This window comes from Typopeltis vanoorti, chromosome 9 (genome assembly GCF_054136105.1).
Source record: "Typopeltis vanoorti isolate ZY-2024b chromosome 9, IOZ_Tvanoo_1.0, whole genome shotgun sequence".
Taxonomy (NCBI): domain Eukaryota; kingdom Metazoa; phylum Arthropoda; class Arachnida; order Uropygi; family Thelyphonidae; genus Typopeltis; species Typopeltis vanoorti.
Window position 1 is genome coordinate 114,370,651 of NC_143557.1, and position 17,596 is coordinate 114,388,246.

A 17,596-nucleotide genomic window follows, 5' to 3' on the forward strand; every position below is an offset into this window, starting at 1 on the left:
ATTCAGAAAGCGGTTACTATGGAGCAAAGTCGCATTATTCGAAATAATTGATCACTTTTTTCTTTAATGAAAGAAGAAACTCGACAACCTGAATAAAGCAATACTTTTATAGCACAAACTCGTATGTTTTTAAGTATTTATAAATATAATAATCGGATTATTACCTTTTGAAAGGTCTCATTAAAATCTTTTAAAAGTATTTTATTAATATCCTAGTACAGAAAGGTTACATCTTCGTGCATTCTTTCGATTATCTCTCTTTCTTTTCATGCAAAACTTCCTCAGTGTTGCATAACATCTTTCTCTTTCTATCTCTCTCTCTTTTACTCTCATGCACACACAAAAGTAAACTAATCTACTGTGATGGTACGTCAGATAACCGACTCGGTTAAGCTAAATAAGTTTAAGGGGAAATAAAAAGGGAAAAAAAAAGATATTAAATTGAGCCAAGCAATTCGTTATCTCCATAATCTCTGGTATTCTCTGCGATTAATACACGCGTCGAATTTCGCAAAGGTCAAGAGGACTTAAGATGACGTCATGGAATCCCGTAAATCTTCGGTCGGTTTGGGCGGACTGGGGAAAAAAGAGCTTTTTGTTCTTTTTAACGAAACTATTTGGAAATTATTATCAACAATGGCAGGAGAAAAAAAAGTGGACAATTGAAGTTTTGTTGAGCGGATATGTTTGTCAAGGTTTTGTTCTGAATGAGATAATAGTTGGATTATTTAGTAGGTGATTTCTTTCTTTAAAGATATCACGCACATGTTATTTCAAAGCTCAATGGAAAATGTTTCGATTTAATCGGACTTTCTAGGATTGTCATTTAGAAAATGATTTTTTTATTAAAAAAGTTATAACATACACATTTACAGATTTGTAGTACTTATTGTAGGACAAGGAAGGCAATGGGGAACCACCTTGTTCCATAATCATTATTTCATAGAAAACTATTGCTATTCCAATAACCATAAGGTTGAGTCTAGTAGAAGAACAATTAATATATATTTTAATACGCAAAGTTTTATTTGTAATGGAATTCTCACATTGTTTGTTTTTAATCAAAGTAAAAATTTGTTTTAATTTTATTTATTTCAATACACCCTTTATTTTTATACATTATAAGAATATATATAAATAAACGGCATAATCGACCGTGAGATGCGGTGATTAATACCCTTGGAGGGTAATGAATGGCAATGCTGTAGCCAATGAACTCCTAACTGATGCTCGGCTATATTGCTGTTACCCTCCTGCCATGATCAGAGCTTTAATAGCTCAATAACACCTTATCCCTACACTGTCCTCTACAGATAACGGGGAAGATGAAAAGCATTCTTGCTTCGCCCCTTTAAGCCAGTCCTTATAAGGATAAGGACTTTACTCGTGTAAGGTATAAAGCTTACGTTTATATATTGCACTGAACGTTTTATCATCAACAATGAAGACAGTACCGTGGTACAGTACAAGAACATTTACTTATGTACTTGGTTATTAGCATAGAATTTTACCTCAGTTTCAACTGCATCATCAGTTCAAAATAACTTGAACAGAAACCGAATGATTCAACAATGAAAATGCGTCACGTACATAATGTAGAGTGAAATGGCTCAATACATTAAGGCCCTAACACAAGAGGTCATTGATTAATTATAAAAATAATTAAATACTTCCCGAAATTGTGAAGAGGTACTATTTCCCATAAAAAAAAGAGATAATTTTCATCCATCACTGTTTACATTGGAAGATGTAGCAACTTTCTTTATATTAGCGTTGCATAAGATAACTACCTTTATGAAGAACCTTAATCTTCTTCCAAAGGATTCGATGCCTGTTGGAGAAAGCATGTTCTATAAGTCATGACTATTCATGTTCATGGAATTTAATGTTGTCTAGATGTTCACAACGATTCACGGCCCTCTATCTACCGGTTTGGCCAAAATATGAGAACCCACACTGGCAAGGAATTTAATAGACTCCATAGTGGGTCAAAGGTGATAGTTTATTTTCTGCAGAGCCCAGAAAAGTAGAAATCTTGTTAATAGGACGAAAAGACACTTGTAGAGCCAACATATCTATGTAGTTCGGCTATATCTTCAACGACACCCTTATCATAAGGAATGGTAACACAGTGGACCGCCTCTGTATCATCAATATGATGAGAAGCAGATGATAAGGAAACTTTGTAACTATGGTACTTTGTAGTACTCTGTGATAAGAAATTCTGTAGCTATGAATGATTTTATTGACATAAGATTCAGTAAAGCTATTAACAGGGAAGTGGAGCAAAAAAAGAGGGTGCTCGATATACCAGAGTCTTAATGGTGCCAGACGTTTGTCAACGATGATAAATTGAAAGAGAATCAATATAAAATCCGGTGTGGGTTTTCTTTCTAAAAACGGAGAAAGAAAGACTACCGGCTTGTTGACGAAGTAAAAGGAGATCTAAAAGGCAATTATGATATTGAAGACAGTTCAGGTGAGAACCCTTCTTGGATATAATCCCATTAATGATAGGATTTGTATTAGACTTAAGGCTCATCCTACCATGGTATAAATCGTGGTAGTTTATGCATCCCCACAGAAATAGGCCTGATGAAGAGAGTGAGGAATTACATGAAAACTTATAGACTGTTTTGGACGGCCTACCAATGAAATATATACTTTACATCTTAGGGACTTTAATGCAAAAGTATGAAAGAAAAGAGTTAGGCATGAGTGCTGCATGTTCGACCTGGGTGAACGTAACACCCGTGGTGAAAGACAGTTGGAATTTGCCCAAGCTAACAGATTCATTATTACCAATGTGTTTCAACGTGGGTGTGTCTGCTTCCAGAAACACCCACGATGAATATATACTTGGACATCTAACATTGATAGGTTAAGGCATCAGATCAATTACATCCTGGTGGAAGACAAGCATTTCTGATGTGCATTCTTGTCATTGAAGCAGACTGTCGTATAGTTCATCAGCTAGTAAGAGCCAAAGTAAGGCTAAGACTCCGAAACCTTCCAACTCAGGCACATCCCACTACATCGAATGTTAGAGTAATTCCTAGTGGGTTCACAGAAGAAACAACTCGGTTGGATGATTTTTTTTTTTTTTTTTTTTTTTGCAGACTAGTGAGGTGAACTCACCAAAAATGCTTTGGAAAGGAGCCAAGGTCTTATAGCTTAACAGCAATAAGACCCCAGGTGCAGATGAAATCCTAGAAGAGTTAATTAAGGCCGCAGAAGATGGAGGGAGAAGAGTGTTCATGAGAGACAGGATCGTGGCCTAGAAACTGGAGGAAGTCGATTTTCATACCACTACATAAGAAGGGAGATATCAAGGATTGTAAGAACTATTAGTTTAATATCGCACGCGAGCAATATCTTGTTGAAGATCATTCTAAATAGGACTGAGGCAAAAATGCCCGAGGAACAAGTAGGTTTTAGGAACGTTAAGGATACTTGAGATCAGATCCTTTGCATTAGACAGATCATAGAAAAGTATAAAGAATTCAGACTCTCTATGGTAATGTGTTTCATAGACTACTCAAAAGCTTTTGACTGTGTTCAACACGTGAAACTGTGGGAAGTAATGAAAAGAATGGTTTTCTTCAACACACTATCAGTTTGATAGCCAACTTGTACAGGAAGCAAGAAGACGCGGTAAGAACCGTATTGGATTGACTGATTGGCTTCAGGTTAGACAAGGAGTTAGACAGGGATGTCTACTTTCTCCTCACTTGTTTAGTATATATGCAGAGGACATCATGCGTGAAGCATTGCATGAGCTCAGGACAGGAATTAGGATAGGAGGTAGACTGATCAGTAATCTGAGGTATGCTGATGATACAGTACTCCTTTGTAATGACATGGCAGCAATAAGACTATTTCTTTACAAAGTTAATAATATCAGTAATAACAGAGGACTTCAACTCAATTAGGAAGACAAATATTATGGTTCTCAAAGGAAATACAGACAGAGAAGCTCTTGAGAAACAAGTGTACTTTAATAGAGAAAGGATTGAGGAAGTCAGCAAGTTTGAGTACCTGAGATCCATTATTAATGTGAAGAATTGCTGTTCAGAAGATTAGGAATGGCTAAACCAACTCTCAGAGACTTGTCTAAAATCTAGAACAATGGATTATCTCTAGGGGAACAAAGCTGGGGATTTTGGATGCATCTGCTTTTCCAACAGCAACTTATGGATGTCAGACTTGGAATCTAAAGAAGTCAGACAGGAAAAGGATAGCTGCTTTTGATATGTGTTGTTACAGAAGGCTGTTGCGGATGACGTGTACTGAAAGGTAGACAAATGGATGGGTGTTAGAAAGGATCAGTAGAACCTTAAGACTCCTTAAGGATACTGACAGAAGAAAGTTAAAATACTTTGGACATATTGGAAAGAGGACTTCTCAGAACAGTAATAGAAGGTAAAATTCCTGGAAAAAGAGGAAGGGGGTAGACCGTCAGTGAGATGGATGGATGGGTGGTGTGTCTACAGTGATTGATATTCAGACAGTTGAAGCCTCCAGAAAAGCATGCAACAGGCCTACCTGGCGAGGACTGGCTTGCCACATCGCTGAGCATCTGAGTGACCATACGGGATCCGAGGATGTCCAATGCACTGATGGAGATGGACCTTAAGAATGAACTGGATATGATGGTGAACACTGTTGATCTGTAAGAGAACTACAGCAAATCGCGAGGATGTCATGTCTGTCAGATAGACAGACATCTATATGTCTGCCACCACGCTGGCTAGTCGAATTAACTTTACAAGAAATATAGCAATCGTGAGGCGCCCTGTTTCACATCCAAAGCAATAAAAAATATGGAGTGTTTGTCATGCGGATGATGTATCGCTGCCTTGTACTTCTTGAACCAACCACAAACGTATTGAATAGATATCTTAATCGAATAGATATTTAGATGTAAATTGAAAGGGATCTTAATCAAATAGATATATAAATAATGGTAGCCAATTTCATATGGAGGTGGCCGAGATTTTCATCTTGCCAACCAGCCATATTAGCTAGAGAACACATATACATTTATCAAACATATTATACTGGCGCGGTTAACCTAGTGGCTATGCGCTTCGCAACCATATGCCTGGGGAAGGAGTGTCCTAGGTTCGATTCCCGTCGGTGACGTGAGGAGCTGAAGGATCTTCCTCAGCCATAGCCAAGTTAGCCAGTCTTGCGCGTGGACAGCAGGGTTTTTTTTTTCCAGTTTATTCTGGGGTTTTTCATCCCGCAATGCAGTCAAACTGGCCTTGAGAACTCAACACTACAGGCCATAGGATACACCGGGGCATAAGGCTGACCACCTTATCCTGTAAACGGAGTGAGGTCCGATGATCAATGGACCCTCGACACCGCAAGGTAAAAGAGGGTATAAGGAAGATGATGATGAAGATGATTATACTGGCTTCGTAGCTTCAATTGCTTCTGGTTGTAAACTTTCAAGCTAAATGAAACCAATTCATTGTAATCCAATCCACAATTCTTCCTTCATATCTTTTTAACCAAGTAATGGGTTTTTTAGGGGGGGGGATATCCGTTCCAAATTTTTCTTGAAGGAAAAATCTGAAAAAGTCAATTCCATGTAGGTAATTTTATTGTTACCATGGTAACGATACAGGAAAAGACATTACCAATAACGATCATTTGATCACAGTAATTTTCCTATTTACTTCAGTAATCACAGTGCACTGCAGATTTCAAACATTTCGTCTCTTTAGGCTTTTTCAACATCCTTAAAACTAGATGAAGGAAATTTGTTTTCAGGCTTTCCTCATTCATTATATCTTGAAGCGAGGATATGTTATTTAAACAGCTGATTGGTATTCGGTTCACCATTATAATTCTTACAAGTAATGTTCGTCCCTAAAAGATGAATCAAGTTTATGACGTCACAGATTCATCTATCTCTTACGTCATCAATAATTTTCTCCATTTATTACATTACTTATATTAGATAATGATGTAGTCTGCAGCCATTCTTTGGTTGCATATGTTCATAATTGTATGCATTTAGGGAAACTATCAGTGTATTAAATACTTTTGTTTCGATCTTATTGGTCGTCAGGAAGACATTCGACTAAAGAACAGACGAAATTTTCAGTAGAGACAAAAGAATGTTTCTGATTGTCACTGAGCCAAAAATGAATTGTTTTTGAAAGAAATGTAGGTGTGTTTTCACTTTTTTGTAGAATAACGAGACTGATGCGAATTATTAAACATGTGCTTATCCAAGTGGATCATTTCGGAGAAGTCTGCAACGTGAAAAGAATTTAGACGCTGAAAAGAAAGGGAAAAAGCCAATACTGGTTGGACACTGTCTGGTCTGTACTCATTAAATTTTCAGTGGTATTTTGAACTTTGGTAGTCCGTTTCCTGGAATAAGTAGACCGTAAATGGACAGAAGATTATAAATCGTATAGCAGGTTCTGACTATAATATATCACGTCTTTGTGTACGCGCAATTGTAATCCAGCGTCTATTCCCCCCCCCCCCCGCCTAACTGTCAGTTGGTAAAACGTGTTTGTAAGTAAGTAAATTGGACATCCTATTACTCAGTGATTTTCCGATTCACGTGTGGTTCGGAAGCTATAAATTGAAAGTTCCAATTAAAGATTTTTAAACTTACCAATCTTCATGAATCCACCTATAATAATCCACAGCAGAATCGTCAACGGGGTGGCTAAATTACGAAGATTTACCAACGGAGCAACTCGAAATTTATGAAGCGGATTCCAGCGGGATTTGTGATGTTTTTCTGTCGACACGCGAGTGACCTCTTTCGATACATCAGGATCGTCCGAATAGTGATTAACGGAATCAGGTGGTACAACTTCCTCCCGATCGTGGGATACATTGTCAACTATAACGGCGCTAGCTTCGTCGGCCGCTGTCCGTTGCAAAAAGAACAGTGAAAACGCATACACGACTGCAAAGTATATGTACATTCGCATCGCAACAACAGCAATTGAATGCGTACGGGAGTAATAAAACATTTATGTCCTCACACCGGGAGCTTTACAAAAATATCGTGTGCTCTGGCGTAGAAATACAAAGGGAATACGAGTCTGTACACCTGTTTCCTCCTACATTGTCAGTTCTATCAACAGGAGTTCGCTCATGTGGTTTACAGGTATCACTAACACGTCATCATATGCTTCTATGACGATTGGCTAGGTGTACTTGAAACCAGCAAAGTTTATCCTCTTTGAGGATGTTTACGTAGTTGCAGTTCATCATTCATTTTCAGAGGAAAGAAAGAGCGAAGCTGTAAGACATTGTGTACAGAAAATACAATACAAAAAGATTAACGAAAAACGTCTACATACTACTAACAAGGTGGATTTTTTTTACTTACTTATATTCAACCCTCCTATCAAATAAAAACGTTCTGGCTTTTAACAGTAGGGATCGAACTCACTACGTTCATATTTATTCCCCCCCCCCATTATGAGAGGCTGTTTTCAGGATAAAAGTTTAATAACATAATATCTATAATATGAAATATTATACATATTATAATACGGGTGTAATCATAAAACATTTATCTTTTATTACACCTACGCCACCCGTATTACTCCACCTCAATCTCCCCTATTTTTATCCACAGTTAAATATGATGTGTATATATATATATATACACATCGTAAGGTAGAGTTTTTTTGTTTGTTTTTTTCAAGAAACTGTACCTTAGAACTCACACTATTTTAGACAACATGAGTTTTAGGATTTAAGTTCAAAGCAGCAGTTGCCTTCCTTACTCTGTTTCCAATGTCTGAAAATGATCAAATACCGTGAATACGGTGCTTTCCATCGATTTCCAAAAGTTAGGGCAAGAACTCCACCTCTTGCCCCATGTAAAAATAAAATAATAATAAAAAAACAAACATTAAACGATTTATTTATATTTTCATATTTTAGTGTTGTCAAAAATTTGTGTATTTTCTGTTAGTGAAAAGAGGTAGCGTGGGAGATGTTACAAATAGAAACACACACACACACACACACACACACACACACACACACACACACACACACACACAGAACTTTTGTAGTTAGAGCTGCTGAGTTCTTGTCGAAACGTACACGTCCTATTTTACAATTTTATACCATTTTGTATAAAACAGACCAAAACAAGATTTCTTTTATCTGAAGACGATAAAGTCAAAACCGAAATTCTTTTTTCGAAGTTGGGGGGTGGGTGGGTGGAGAAGATTGACTACAAGTCATCTTATAGATTCTGATATCCAGCATATCACTATATAGTACTATATACACTGCTTCATTCATTCATTTCGTATGGTGATTCAACGGCCGTGAGCCCTTTTTACGGAGAGGTACGGCACCACCTCAATACCCCCCTATTTTTTTCCGGACTCGGAAACGGCATAGCTGACAATTCAGACCTATGGCTGGAGGGATTGTCTTAAGTATACCTGACTGTATCCGTGTGTGTTCACAGGGCTGGTTTGCCTGCTTGTGACATGAAAAACCCCAGATAAACTGGGGGAAAAACCCTGCTCTCCACGCCCAAAACCATCTAACTTGGCTATGGAAGATCCTTAAGCTCCTTACATCGTCGACGGGAATCGAACCTAGGATCTTCTTCTCCAGGCATATGATTGCCAAGCGTACACCCACTAGGCTAACCGCGTGGACATATACTGATTATAGCATATGATCAGTATATAGTACTATATACAAGTCATAGCAGTATGTAGTACTTGCTTCTAGCTGTTACAAACTCAGTAATAAAGCACAACTTGAATAAAACACCCTATGGTCACGTTCGGTGAGTGTGGTGGGTCGTCCACTGTGGGTGGCATTTGCAATTGACTCCCTTCGCTTTCATGTCAGCGTGATATCCCTGATTGTTTACTTCATGGTCCAATGTGTGAACAATTTGCCGAACAGATAGGCTTGTAACAGGGCATCTTATCACAACGCCTGTTTCAAAGTCCGTCAGTTCCCTTTTAGGGAACTGCAGCCATTTCACCCGGGACACAATTGTATTGACTTGGGAGCATCGTATTGTTCCAATTTATGCCGACTACAAACACGTGACTCGTTACATGGCACGATCCACCTTGCTCATGGGGAGCGTGTGTGTTGACGTCTTTCCAAGCATTGAACTTAAAGCAAAACATAGGACTGTCAGAGTTGGTGAAGTTGTATGCAGTAAAAAATTGAATAATAAGAGAGCATATTGTTTAGTGCAGATTGAAATTATGAAATCGGCAGATACCACTTGAATTCAAAGCATTCTTAATAAAATACCCAACATAAGTAAAACTTTATGTTACAGCAATTAAATGAAACAGTTTACTGTAGCTAAACGAGTTCAAATCCCGTCTATGACATGAAGAACCATTATCAGGTCTTTTCAATGAGTTAGTCGATCTCATAGGGACTTAGATGGGTTTTTTTCTTCTTTTTCTCCGAATCAGCGCTTCCACTGATCATCTAAAATGACCAACTTCGAGTTGGTCATTTCACATGAACAAGTTGAAAAGAGTCAAAATCGCAAAAGAGATAACTTCTCAACAATGCAAGTTGCAACTTTGAAATAAAGAACAAATAATCTACGAGCAGATTTTACTCTATCTCCACCTAGTGGAGGAACTTTATATTACTTACAGTAATGTCACCAGAAATTTTATGACCAACACTACTCAGGGTTGTTCTCGTAGAACAGGCTATGCATATATGCAAACGAGAGAAATAATAGGCTGGCCATATAGCTTTGGTACTCTAATTCGTAACAACGTAGATCGACCCAACTATCTCAACTCAACAAAGAAAAAGAAACTGCGATAGATTGTTTCCCCATCTCAAGTACAAGTCGGAAGGTATAGTCACTATTAACAAAACACACACGCAAACAAAGTAATAGTTCCAGATTCATCTAACCTCAAGTTTTTAATCAAAGATACTATTTACTCCTACCTGCAGAAGGAGACGAGGGGCTTTTCCCCCTTTGGATGGTTTTCCTTTTCGACCGTAGGTGACTTTGTAGGCATTGTTCACAAAGTATTCCTGGTGAGATTTAGGGTAGTTCACCATTGCTTTTCCCAACTCCCCAATTTTATTGGGACCGGCGTATGGCTGGGACGTATTCATGACTGTAATCCAATGTGTGTTCACGGAGTCGGTTTGCTTGTTCCGGAAGACGAAAAACCCGAGTTTCCGGGTGAAAAAAAAAAGCTTACTTCCGTATGAGACCGACTAACTCACCTTTAGTCGAAAGAGATCACCTAATGGTTCCTCACGTCACTGATGGGAATCGAACCCAGGTCTTTCCGACCACGTCTATACCGACTGAGCTACGAAAGTTCCTTTTTCCCTCTTTCGGAAAATTAATTTTTACTTCCGTAAAGTGGACCAACCGAATTCATGCGTCATTGAATACTTGCGTTAGTTGCTTCGACATGATCCTAAACCAACCGCATTCTTACCCTAAAAGTCTCCGTTAAAGTACCGTAATTATATAATTTCGAATGTTTTATATAAGTTAAGCCTTAAAAATAGTGCGATTTAAACAAAAATTCAAATTCCACGATACATTTTATTAAATAATCCGAAGTGCTAAATTTAATTTTAAATAAACCGGATAAACAAATCTCTCGTAAAGGACTTAGATACACATAACGTAGTCGCCACCTAAAATGCTAATATCTGATAGAAAACCCACTGACTGTAGCTTTTATAGTCCTTAAGCTATTATTCCATCTTCTGTCAGCTTTTCGAAACAGTTTTTGAATGTAACTATGGTTCTCTACAGTCTAAATGATATGTTGGTAGGATTTAGATTTTTAGATAAGTCAGTATGCTTTCGTACATGACATATCACATAGTTACCGAATATACGTGTTCAGCGTTTTAAGGAATTGGCAATATGTTTTTTTTTTCTTTTTGTTTTTCCAAGAACACTCAAACATTAATTTCAAGTGACAGTTGTTTTCAACATTTGATGTTAAATCCGACACTGTTTTCACAGAATTTTATAATTTTAGGATTAGTAGAACTCATGGTTTATCCTAGTCCTCTCTCATAATTTGTAAAACAGTGTGTAAGTAGTTGATCCCAATATGAAAAACCATTGCTTTTCCAAGTCTAAATAGATTTTTTCTTTGGTCTCCGGTTTCGCAATCTTGCTTTGGTAATTCAAAAAAAAAACTATGAGAAGAATGTACAGTGGGTGGTTATTAAGATGTTACGGAAAACAAAAGAGTTACGAAAACAAAACATTTTACAGACATATTGTTCTTGAGTCAAGGGGAAGTGTGGGGGGAAATACAAAATCCGGATAGCGATGAGTAATTATATAATTTGTCTTACGGGTTTTCCCGGAAAAGAATCCAAGATGCGTAACTTTTGGATACTGCTACACCCTTGGAAGGTGAAAGGACAGTGAAGATAAATAAAGATTAGTGTCTGGATGTAATTGTGATCGCAATTAATAACACAATGGTACGAGACTGCGTTATCAAATACAATAGAACATAGCTGGTAATTGTTTTACTTTTTTACAAGAGTATATGAGAAATGGCACTGGTTTATTTTAACAATGGCTGTAAAACACACTGCTATTCACGTGCGGTAATTGTTAGAATAAATGGACAGTTATTTTAATTATGCACATCATTTTAAGTATGTTGTTTTATCATACTTAAAATTACAAAAGTTGCATAATTAATTTTTGTCCTCTTTGTTGTTCGCCAATGTTTCGTATTGATCACATCAAGTTTTTCTCCATCCAATTTATTGTATCAGTAGTAGTTATTGTAATATATAATTTTAAAATTATATCTAAATTAATATCTTCTTTTTCTCTCTATTCTGTCAATTTCTTGGAGCTAATCAAACATAATTTATACAGATTTAAGATAACCAGTGGTGTTCCTCAGGGTTCAGTCCTTGGGCCATTATTGTTCAATCTATACATTAATGACATCAGGCAGGATCTAACAGGATGTGTGCAATTGTTTTCCGATGATGCGAAGATAGGCAGGGCAATCAGGGATGCTACTGATATCCAGCGATTACAAAATGATTTGAATAGACTGGAAATCTGAGCAAATGAAAATGGCTGTCAGTTTAATGTTAGTAAGTGTAAAGTTATGCACTTTGGTGTGATTAGAGTTCCAGCGGCATATTATATTAGCAGGGTTATGCTACAACAAACTGAAGAAGTAGGGGCTCTTGACGTTTTGGTGGATAGGAATTTAAAGTTCAAGGGTCATAATGCAAAAGTTTCAAATACAACTCAGAGGATAATTGCGATGTTGCAGCGAAACTTCACATGTAAAGATAAGGAAGTCAGTTTGCCTCTTTATAAGGCTTTGATAAGACCTGGATTACGGTGCGCAGATTTGGTCTCCCGGGTTACAAGGGGATAAAGAAGCTGTGGAAAGGGTGCAAAGAAGAGTTACAAAGATTATATCCGGATTATGGGATTTGCATTATGAAGACAGATTGTGAGTATGTGGATGAAAGACTCTGGTTAAGAGGAGAAAGAGGGGTGATATGATAGGGGTCTATACACTTTTGAATGGGTGTTATAGGATATTAACAGATGAAATTTTTCGTTATATAGAAGGTGAGGAGAGAACACGGGGGCATCCATGTAAGTCAAATTTGTTTGCAGTCAAGAAAGGAGTAAGAGCCAGGTTTTTCTCCCAGAGAGCAGTGAGTGAGTGGAATAATTTGCCCTTACGGGTAGTGAGTGCATCTAGTTTAAATGAATGTAAGGGAAGGTATGATAGCTGGTTTGGGTGATTTATAGCCTCCCTCAATGAGTCCTTGACTCCCTGGAGGTCTCAGATAATAATAATAATAATTTAACTTGGAGTTAAGACTCTTTTTATTCTCTCGTCTTGACATTTAGTTTTTTTTTAATATAATACATATCAACAGTTGGTTTCTTACAAGATTTAATATTAATCAGAATCTGGAAAAATAATCCAGGAACTCTGTTCTTGAGACCAAACATCCTTTTTTTAGATAGCATTGGCTGATATGTAAAACAGAAGTTTGAATATTGGACAACTTCCTCTTATTATCTAAGTTGAACTAATACAAAGATTTTATTTCTACTGAGTAATGAAGATAATTCATTTCGAAGAGGTTTATTTTTTCTATTGTCAAGCAAAAGGAGGTAAAAACTTCTTAATATCAGATCAACTTAGCGGTTCGACTTGAGGCGCCATGAAACCCACGTATTGTGACAAAGTTAACAGTTTTAAAATCACCATTTCAGACGTCTTTGTTTACTCTTTCAGCTTATATAAAAATGCAAACAATTTTTACTCAGCCAAACGATAATGCTTTAAAACAATGCATTTGAAAAGCAACTCAATTTCTCTACATGATGTGTTTTTCCCCCTAAGTTAAACAACATGATCATCAGTATTTTTTCCTGGGAATTCTTTCACTTGCTTTTCGTCCTTTATAGGCAATCATCTTCGCTTGAATAACTACAGAAAACAACTGACTCATCAGCATACAAAAGTTTTTTTTTTAAATCTTCATAATAGTGAAGTAAAATATATCAACACTGGTCACTTGATATAAACACTAGTTTTTTATCAACAAAATAACTCTCTTTTGTCACAGTTCAAAACAAAATGCCCTACCAGATCTCGATTCTTCTAGCTATACATTGGAAGAGTAAACACTAAACATTTTTTAGTGTTTGGAAGTTATTTTGCTACAAATGACCAATGTTTTTTTCTTTTATTTAATCGTAAATTCAACATTAAAATCATCTTTTTCTTCTTCATAATGCATAGCAGATCTCCTTGCGGACAACAGGTATCATCAGCGTGAGCCAGACCAAGAGGTGATACTAAGTCCTTATAAGGACTGGCTTAAAGGGGCGAAGCAAGAATGCTTTTCATATTTCCCGTTATCTGTAGAGAACAGTGTAGGGATTAGGTGTTATGGAGCTATTAAAGCTCTGATCATGGCAGGAGAGTAACAGCAATAGCCGAGCCTCAGTTAGAACTTCATTGGCTACAGCATTGCCATCAATTACCCTCCAAGGGCATTGGATTGAATTAATCAATCCCTTCGAGGTGATACTAAGATTAACGATTAATATTTCTGGCTCTAAGGGTGAAGCAAAGCGCTTTTCATGTTCCCTGCTATCTGGCATGGAAACAGTGAGTGGAAATGTTTTTGAGCTAATTGCTCGCCCTGGGCTGGCTTGGAGGTTAAATATCAGAGGCGAAGGGGAATAGTATGGCTTTGGGTCTTTTGTATTTGAAGCAGTCTGTGGCATCGTAATTCGTAGCTAGTTGAACCAGTTCATTGGAGTGTGTCGATGCATTTTTGAAGAACTTTGTTGCTGTAGTTTGCAGAAAAGTGTATATGTAGGGGACATATGTGTCTCGATGGAGCTGCACAGTTCTAATGAACCATGGGGCGCTTAGGATCATATGAAGGCATTTATTCTGTACTCGTTGTAATTTGAGAATGTTAGTATCAGCGGTATGACTCCAGGCTGGAGAAGCATAAGTGAGTATAGGGCGGATCATCAGTTTGTAGATAAGCAGTTTGATTCTGGGGTTTAGTTTACTGGTCCTGTTGATCAGGGGATAGAGTTGAGCAATGGCTTTTGATGCCTTTGCACAGAGAGCCTTGATATGAGAATTGAAAGTTAGCCTTTTGTCTAGTATTACGCCAAGGTATTTGACTTCTGTTTTCCAGGGGATTTTTGTGTTGAAAAGGAGGATGTCCTCTTTGGAAAGCATCGGTCTTCTGGTGAATAGTATGGCTATGCTCTTCTGGGGGTTTACTTGTATTCTCCATTTAGAGAACCACTTTTCAATCTGTATTATGTTTTCTTGTAGTTTATTGATGGTTGTGTGTGTGGTTTTAGAGATCTGGTTAATACCGCTGTATCATCTGCATACTAAGTTCTTAAAAGAACTGGGCGATGGACTGAGTCCTTGACTCTTTATCCCGTCATCTGAATGAAGAAAATCTGTGTGGATGGGGTGTTATTGAGCTAAAAGCTCTAGTCATGGCTGGGTAACAGCAATAGCTGAGCCTCAGTTAAAACTTCATTGGCTACAGCATTGCTATTTGTTACCCTGGAAGTCCTGATTAGTAAGTAAAGGGTAAAATCTCAAAAAATCGGACGATCTCTAGGCCACTCCATAGTGGGCGAAAGACCGTCCATGTCTCAGCGTTGGTTCCACTTAGTGACGGCCGCCCCGTCCTAGCACCCCGACGGGCTCCCCGTTTAAGCAGAACCGCTCAGCGTTGGTTCCACTCAGTGTCGGCCGCCCCGTCCTAGCACCCCGACTACTGAGTAGAACCGCTCAAATTCCGAGGAAAATAATTCACCGACAAGAACCCCTCAGCGGGCCGTGCCGGAGAACACCTTCCCCGGAGACTCAATGTGCTCCCTTAAGGCAAAAACCCTAAGGGAGCGAACTCAAAAACTCACACCCAGGATAACAGCAACAGCCGAACCTCAGTTTACTTCCTCGGTTCAGCATTGCTATTTGTTACCCTGGAAATCCTAAAAAGGACCTTCTCCTTTCATATAAATCCAAGACCCTGCATACTAAGGAATATAGTTATATTTATATCCCTATGAAGTAAGTCCTTATAAGGACTGGCTTAAAGGGGCGAAGCAAGAATGCTTTTCATATTCCCCGTTATCTGTAGAGGCAAGTGTAGGGATAAGGTGTTATTGAGCTATTAATTAAAGCTCTGATCATGGCAGGAGGGTAATAGCAATAGCCGAGCCTCAGTTAGAACTTCATTGGCTACAGCATTGCTATCCATTACCCTCCAAGGGTATTGGATTGAAAATCCATCTCTCGAGATTTTCCCTATCTGCAAACTAAGTCCTTATAAGGACTGGCTTAAAGGGGCGAAGCAAGAATGCTTTTCATCTTCCCCGTTATCTGTAGAGGACAGTGTAGGGATAAGGTGTTATTGAGCTATTAAAGCTCTGATCATGGCAGGAGGGTAACAGCAATAGCCGAGCCTCAGTTAGAACTTCATTGGCTACAGCATTGCCTCCGTTACCCTCCAAGGGTATTGGATTGAATGAATCAATCACCGCATCTCACGGTCGATTGATCCTTCTCAAAAGGTTGAAGTAATGCAGAAGTCATATTTTCTTATATGAGTAGCCAAAAGGTGTCATACCTTATTATTAAAATACTCTGAATTTGAGAAAGTTGTTGGAAATTTTTCCACTTGGTTATATTATAAATTAAAGATGCCAAGAAATTATATGCTTTGTTTAATCCTTTATCCAAGTATATAATTTCTTGGTATCTTTAATTTATAATATAACCAAGTGGAAAAACTTCCAACAATCTTCTTACTTTTAACGTATTAGGCCTAGTGGCTTGTTACGAGCTGTCCTTCACCTTTCCAAACCGTACCCGTCCCGAGGATAAAGTGGTTGACCCTATGCCTCCCAGTGTGTTGTATGTCTGTAGATGCATGTGTTCACGGGGCCGGTTTGCCTGTTCTGTGGGAAGAAAAACCCGACTTTCCGTGTGAAAAAAAATCCCCTACCTCCGTATGAGACCGGCTAACTCATCTTTAGTCGAAAGAGACCAGTTAAAGGTTCCTCACGTCACTGACGGTCATCGAACCTAGGTCTTTCCGACCAAAGGGCTTCGACTATATTCGACTGAGCTACGGAGGCTCCGTTAAAATTATATAAGTTATATATCACCTCAGTTTTGTACCTTATTGTATTAGTGCTTTTATGATTACACATAGCTTATTTCTTTTTTTCTTTCTTTCTTTTTTTTTAATTTCTTTTGAAGTCGTTCTATTAAAATTGGGCATAAACACAATTGCTGTTAACTAATAATTGAACGTACTTCTTGGAAAAATATTAATATAATCATGTGGCTCTCTACTTTAATTAGGCATATTAATTCTTTTATCTTCTTTCCATAGTCTAATTCACCTGCAGTTGAAAAGTCTATATAAAGTTCTCGTTATCCTTGAACAGGATTCAAACCTAGGTCTATAATACTAAAGTATTCCAAAGATGGTAAAAGGACTGAGATAGGGACGGTCTTTCGCCCACTATGGAGTGGCCTAGAGATCGTCCGATTTTTTGAGATATCACCTTTACTTAAACAGTCGGTGATTGATTAATACCCTTGGAGGATAATGGATGGCAATGCCGTACCAATGAAGTTTAACTGAGGTTCGGCTGTTGCTGTTACCCCCCTTGGGCGATGAGATTCGAGAGTTTTTGAGTTCGCTCTCTTAAGGTTTTTGCCTTAAGGGAGCAATTTGAGTCTCCGGGGAAAGTGTTCTCCGGCACGGCCCGCTGATGGGCTTTGTCGATGAATTATTTTCTTCGGAATTTGAGCGGTTCTGTTCGGTGGTGGGAGAGCCCGTCACTGAGTGGAACCAACGCTGAGATATGGACGGTCTTTCGCCCACTATGGAGTGGCCTAGAGATCGTCCGATTTTTTGAGATTTCACCTTTACTTAAATAGTCGGTAATTGATTAATACCCTTGGAGGGTAATGGATGGCAATGCCAATGAAGTTTAACTGAGGTTCGGCTGTTGCTGTTATCCCCCTTG

The 17,596-nt window shown here is 38.1% G+C and overlaps 1 protein-coding gene across 2 annotated transcripts in view; it reads right to left on the reverse strand.

Annotated features, from left to right (window-relative positions):
• LOC150103436 (Na(+)/H(+) exchanger protein 2-like) overlaps positions 1-17,596 on the reverse strand; it is a 154,226-nt gene that overhangs the window by 89,631 nt on the left and 46,999 nt on the right. The window contains exon 1 of one of the 2 annotated variants that reach the window (XM_090397439.1): positions 1,791-1,815. The exons of the other annotated variant lie outside the window; for it this stretch is intronic. The gene's annotated coding sequence lies outside the window, so the exon portion shown is untranslated. Of the gene's footprint in view, positions 1-1,790; positions 1,816-17,596 lie in introns of those variants that run through there. 2 annotated transcript variants of the gene reach the window in all.